Below are 6,456 nucleotides of genomic sequence, written 5' to 3' on the forward strand. Positions count from 1 at the left end.
CTGTCAGTGCTACAATGTTTGTAAGAGCATGTGTCATTAAATAGCTGCACTGTTAAGAGGTAGCTATGCATTTCACAGTAACTTAATGGAAGTTAGTTGCCTGGAAGTTGCTGTGAACTTTCCGTTAATGAATTGGCAACGAGCTGTCAGTAAGTTATTGTAAAATTCACAGTAACTTAACAGCTAGTAACTAATAGTAGTCTAGCTTGACCAGCTAGACCATGCTGTCAGACCAGCTTGACCAGCATCTGACGAGCACTGACCAGCATAGACCAGCATTGACCAGCTTGAAATGTATGCTGGTCTATGCTGTTTTTTTCCAGCAGGTAAACAAAGCAATTGTAACAGTAGAGTAAAGGATCGCAATATATGGGGAAATGAATGGCTGCAGTATTGCCGTTATAATGAGTACATGATGCAGGGAATGCTAAGGCATAAAAGTATGAAAGCGTGTATTCTTATTTTAAATGTATGTAGTTCTGTCCTTGTGCTGTACTTGTCTATTAATGTTATGTACTTTCACAAATAGAACAATGGGCCAGATGTTTCACCAGATGTAGAAATCTGAAGAATACGGTTGGCATTTCCACTCACCACCAAATATGGTGATGAGAGGAAGCCCAGTTGCTGGCAGTGGGAGAAGATGGAGCGAGATGGATTTTGGCCGACATTCTGCACATTTTCACATCCATGAAACATTTGATCTCAATACAGTTTTCTGTTCCCAAAACTAAAAGAGTGGACTAAGTTTTGTTGACTTTACCCTTTGCCGAAGTTTCTAAAAAAGTGTGTTGTTTAGGAGTGCAAGGGCCAATTGAGTTATTGCACACTTGCACTTCAGAGAGTAAGTGTTCCCTAATGGAAATATGCAAATACATGATAAAACGCACCAATAGGAAGTCTCAAGCGCGTGCTTGGCTCTGCCCACCTCTTTGCTTGTTCTGCTCACTATGAATAATTTGCTCCCGTTGGAAGTGACAGAAAATAAAAATCTTTAGTATTATGTCATGTTTTATGTTTCGTGTGGACACCAGTAAGAGTGGCTGCTGCTTTTGCAGTAGCTAATAGGATCCTAATAAAACAAAAAAATATCCTTCTTGGAACCCAACAAGTCAACAAAACCCATGTCTCAAGGTGGGACTGTCAATCTCTGCTGGCAAACACTCTTCTAATATCATATTTTTCTCTCCTCTCTCCCTTTCTTCCTCCCCTCCTTCTCAATTCCTCCTGTATTCATGTTCCTCTCTGTGAATCCCTCTCATTTCCTTTTTTGAATTTTTAAATTTTTAATTTTTTTTCCTCTGGGGGGATGGATCAGCTTAATATTGCAGATAGATTGTATCTTCTATCAATGTAATTGTCTGCATCACTTCCAATCCCCCATGTTTTTTATATATATACTCCCCTTTATTACTTTTCAACCCCGCCATCCTTTCCCTACTTGGAGTAAATTAGTGAACAACAATGCCCAGGCCTCTACTTCCGGTCTATACTTACTATCTACACCTTATGGACACAGTTAATTTTACAATAATTCTATTATATATACAGTGGGGAGAACAAGTATTTGATACACTGCCGATTTTGCAGGTTTTCCTACTTACAAAGCATGTAGAGGTCTGTAATTTTTATCATAGGTACACTTCAACTGTGAGAGACGGAATCTAAAACAAAAATCCAGAAAATCACATTGTATGATTTTTAAGTAATTAATTTGCATTTTATTGCATGACATAAGTATTTGATACATCAGAAAAGCAGAACTTAATATTTGGTACAGAAACCTTTGTTTGCAATTACAGAGATCATACGTTTCCTGTAGGTCTTGACCAGGTTTGCACACACTGCAGCAGGGATTTTGGCCCACTCCTCCATACAGACCTTCTCCAGATCCTTCAGGTTTCAGGGCTGTCGCTGGGCAATACGGACTTTCAGCTCCCTCCAAAGATGTTCTATTGGGTTCAGGTCTGGAGACTGGCTAGGCCACACCAGGACCTTGAGATGCTTCTTACGGAGCCACTCCTTAGTTTCCCTGGCTGTGTGTTTCGGGTCGTTGTCATGCTGGAAGACCCAGCCACGACCTATCTTCAATGCTCTTACTGAGGGAAGGAGGTTTTTGGCCAAGATCTCGCGATACATGGCCCCATCCATCCTCCCCTCAATACGGTGCAGTCGTCCTGTCCCCTTTGCAGAAAAGCATCCCCAAAGAATGATGTTTCCACCTCCATGCTTCACGGTTGGGATGGTGTTCTTGGGGTGTACTCATCCTTCTTCTTCCTCCAAACACGGCGAGTGGAGTTTAGACCAAAAAGCTCTATTTTTGTCTCATCAGACCACATGACCTTCTCCCATTCCTCCTCTGGATCATCCAGATGGTCATTGGCAAACTTCAGACGGGCCTGGACATGCGCTGGCTTGAGCAGGGGGACCTTGCGTGCGCTGCAGGATTTTAATCCATGACGGTGTAGTGTGTTACTAATGGTTTTCTTTGAGACTGTGGTCCCAGCACTCTTCAGGTCATTGACCAGGTCCTGCCGTGTAGTTCTGGGCTGATCCCTCACCTTCCTCATGATCATTGATGCCCCACGAGGTGAGATCTTGCATGGAGCCCCAGACCGAGGTTGATTGACCGTCATCTTGAACTTCTTCCCTTTTCTAATAATTGCGCCAACAGTTGTTGCCTTCTCACCAAGCTGCTTGCCTATTGTCCTGTAGCCCATCCCAGCCTTGTGCAGGTCTACAATTTTATCCCTGATGTCCTTACACAGCTCTCTGGTCTTGGCCATTGTGGAGAGGATGGAGTCTGTTTGATTGAGTGTGTGGACAGGTGTCTTTTATACAGGTAATGAGTTCAAACAGGTGCAGTTAATACAGGTGATGAGTGGAGAACAGGAGGGCTTCTTAAAGAAAAACTAACAGGTCTGTGAGAGCCGGAATTCTTACTGGTTGGTAGGTGATCAAATACTTATGTCATGCAATAAAATGCAAATTAATTACTTAAAAATCATACAATGTGATTTTCTGGATTTTTGTTTTAGATTCCGTCTCTCACAGTTGAAGTGTACCTATGATAAAAATTACAGACCTCTACATGCTTTGTAAGTAGGAAAACCTGCAAAATCGGCAGTGTATCAAATACTTGTTCTCCCCACTGTATATATATATATATTTTTTTTGCTCCTGAACTTCTTCTACTCTCAACCTCTCCGATCATTTTCATGATGTCCATCCGGTTTGCTTCTATATGCCATATCTTTCTAACTGTGCTCTTTCCCAAAAGCTCCCAACATACAACCTATATACTTATTATGGACACAGTATGCTTACATTATTAGCTATCTTTGTTATTATTTGTTGTTATTTGTTATTAGTCCCATCCTTCAACTATATTCAATACCTCCCATCTATCTCTTAACACCATCCATATAGGATCCCTCTCATTTCCTTGTATCTAATTAAATAATTTGGAAGGAGTCTTCCTGGTATACGACACCAAGTCAAAAACTTCTGACCAGGTTAACCCTAGTTTGAGTAAGGACCACCCTCTTGTTAGAGAATGATTGTGATTGGCCATTGAGATCAAATGGTAGACACACAGAGGGGACTACTCGAGTAATGAGATCACACAGAGCAAGACACATGCACGAACACGGACAGCCATACGCTCAAAGGACCAACATTAGTCAGTGGATTTGGGAGGAGGAAGAGGAGGAGTGGTTCTGGTGATGAAGTGAAGGAGGATTTATTTATTTTGAGGCACACAGATGGTCCGATGCCAGATCCTATAGTACACCACAAGTGTGTGTGTGTGTGTGTGTGTACGTACGTGTGTGTGTGTGTGTGTGTGTGTGTACGTGCGTGTGTGTGTGTGTGTGTGTCTGTGTTTACCTTCTAGGCTTTTAATCTATTTTCTTTGCAGTAAGTTGGAAATCTTCTATTGGGAGCTTTTGTTCTGTCCAGAGCAGAGAGGTTATATCACCAATGATTAATGTACAGCTGTGCAGAGTTGGTACCTAGTCTCCTCAAATAAAATAATGTGATTGTGTACAGTCTGTGTGTGTGGTGAGTAAATCACATGTTAAAATTGGTATGTAACACCTTTGAATGATAAAGATAAAGCGTGAAATCTCTCACTCCCAAATTCTCAGACTCCTCTGTTTCTCTCTATCTGTCTCTCATATGCACATACGTACACACACCTGCACGCGCACACATTTTTTCTCACCTCCAAACACAAGGAGAAGAGGAACTCTCAACATCAAAATGTGTTTTATGTCCTGTTAGATTTGCCTACCAAACAATATGCAGAACAACATGCTACTTGTAGTTTGTTCCTCTACTGTGACTGTGCCATCATGAGAGGATGAGCAGAAGGACATCCATTTGCTTAGAGATTAATTCAATCAAAGCCATACTGTGGTGTTTACAGTAGTGTAGGCTACAATATCAGTTTGTTCTGTGTTCTGAGAGGAGGAGAGAGCGATGAATTGAGGAAGTCAGAGAGAGAGGAAGTACATAGAGTGGGAGAGAATTAAGATATAGAATGTGCATTCTGTGCCATGTCACTCACTATAAGGTTGTGCCGGGCAGATTAGAAACAAAAATTAAATCCTAAAAACCATCAAGCTACCACTCTATGGCGAGAAAAATACACACTCATTTTTGTGTGTGTGTCAGGTTTGTCTGTGTTTAGTGTATGTTTATGTCTGAAGGAGAGAGATATAAACTTAAGCAAAAAGGCCAGAGGAGGTGCCTGGAGGGACTGGACATATCCCTTAGCCGTGGTATATTGGCCATATACCACAAACCCCCGAGGTGCCTTATTGCTATTATAAACTGGTTACCCACGTAATTAGAGCAGTACAAATAAATGTTTTGTCATACCCATGGTATACGGTCGGATATACCACAGCTGTTAGCCAATCAGGATTCAGGGCTCGAACCACCCAGTTTATAAAGTAGAATACAAAATATGGGCAGGAACTGGGTGTGGATGTTGCTCTGATGTTTTGGCTTCCTGACAGGCTTTCAGGAATACTTAGGTGGCACAGAGCTACTGCTGAGATCTTCTGCCTGTGTGCATGTGTGTCTGTGCATGTGTGGTGCGTGCACATGAACATTGCATCTTCATCTTCAACAGTCTGAGTGTGGGTCACAGCCAGGGTCAGGGATTACCTCCTGGGGGTTAAAACAGACGGAATAAACCACCACTGTAATTAACAGGCTGTGTCATACTATGACAATGAACGATGACTATAAGCCCATGTGATCCAGCTGGTTTGTTTCTATATAACCTACATCCCAGAGAGGTTTTACTCTGCTTATACCACGACTAGCTATCACTCTGATTCCCAGAAAATACTTTGACCTTCCTGTTGGAACGGTCATTAGGATGTCACTGACCAGTGATTGACATGAAGTTGCAGCTAACCCTAATCAACAACCAACAAGGAGAAATATAAAATGTTCCCTGCTTGTACTTCTCCTTAACAGTGTTTAATTGAAAGATAATTACTGTATGTTGAATTCTGAATGATATTTTCTCCAATAAAGTCAGCTACAGTGGAAAGAAAACTGACTAGCATAAGTACTTCAGTGGATGTGCCCACCATGATATGAGGGTGACTTTTCATTCGAGGTGCCCACCCGACATTGTTGATTCACTATCAAATGTTCAAAAACAGTCCTTGGCCACAGTCATTTAGTGTAAACTGCCTAGTTCTGGTCAGACTTGGCCATATGTGACAGACATTAAAAAGCGGAAACAAAGTTCCATTCTTATTTCCTGTCTGTACAACGACAGATTGAGGGAGAAGAGATGGAGGAGCAGTACCTCATTATAAACACAGAACAACAGGCTCTAAGCCATCCGATAAATCCCTGTTGAAAACCATTGTGAAATACAGTATGTGGAATCAGTCACTTTAGGATTAGGATAAATCGGCCACCCTATCCAATCCTATCCTTGCACCCAGCTCTTTAGGGTTCGGTACATTTTCTCTTCATTTTATTGTTCTTGATCATCTTATTGTTCTTCTTCTTGCTCAATAGAAAATGAATGAAAAAATATTATTTCAGAAGCATTACCATAACGACTCAGCCATACAACTGGCCACACTGAGTGTTAATTTTAATCAATCAAAGGTATTTATAAAACCCTTTTTACATCAGCAGATTTCACAAAGTGCTATACAGAAACCCAGTCTAAAACCCCAAAGAGCAAGCAATGCAGATGTAGAAGCACAGTGGCTATGAAAAACTCCCTAGAAAGGCATGAACCTAGGAAGAAACCTAGAGATGAACCAGGCTCTGAGGGGTGGCCCGTCCTCTTCTGGCTGTGCCGTGAAGATTATAAGAGTACATGACCATTAAGGCCAGATTGTTCTTCAAGATTTTCAAATGTTCATAGATGACCAGCAGGTTCAAATAATAATCACAGTAGTTGTAGAGGGTGCA

This window comes from Coregonus lavaretus (assembly GCF_964263955.1).
Source record: "Coregonus lavaretus genome assembly, chromosome: 11".
Taxonomy (NCBI): Eukaryota; Metazoa; Chordata; class Actinopteri; order Salmoniformes; family Salmonidae; genus Coregonus; species Coregonus lavaretus.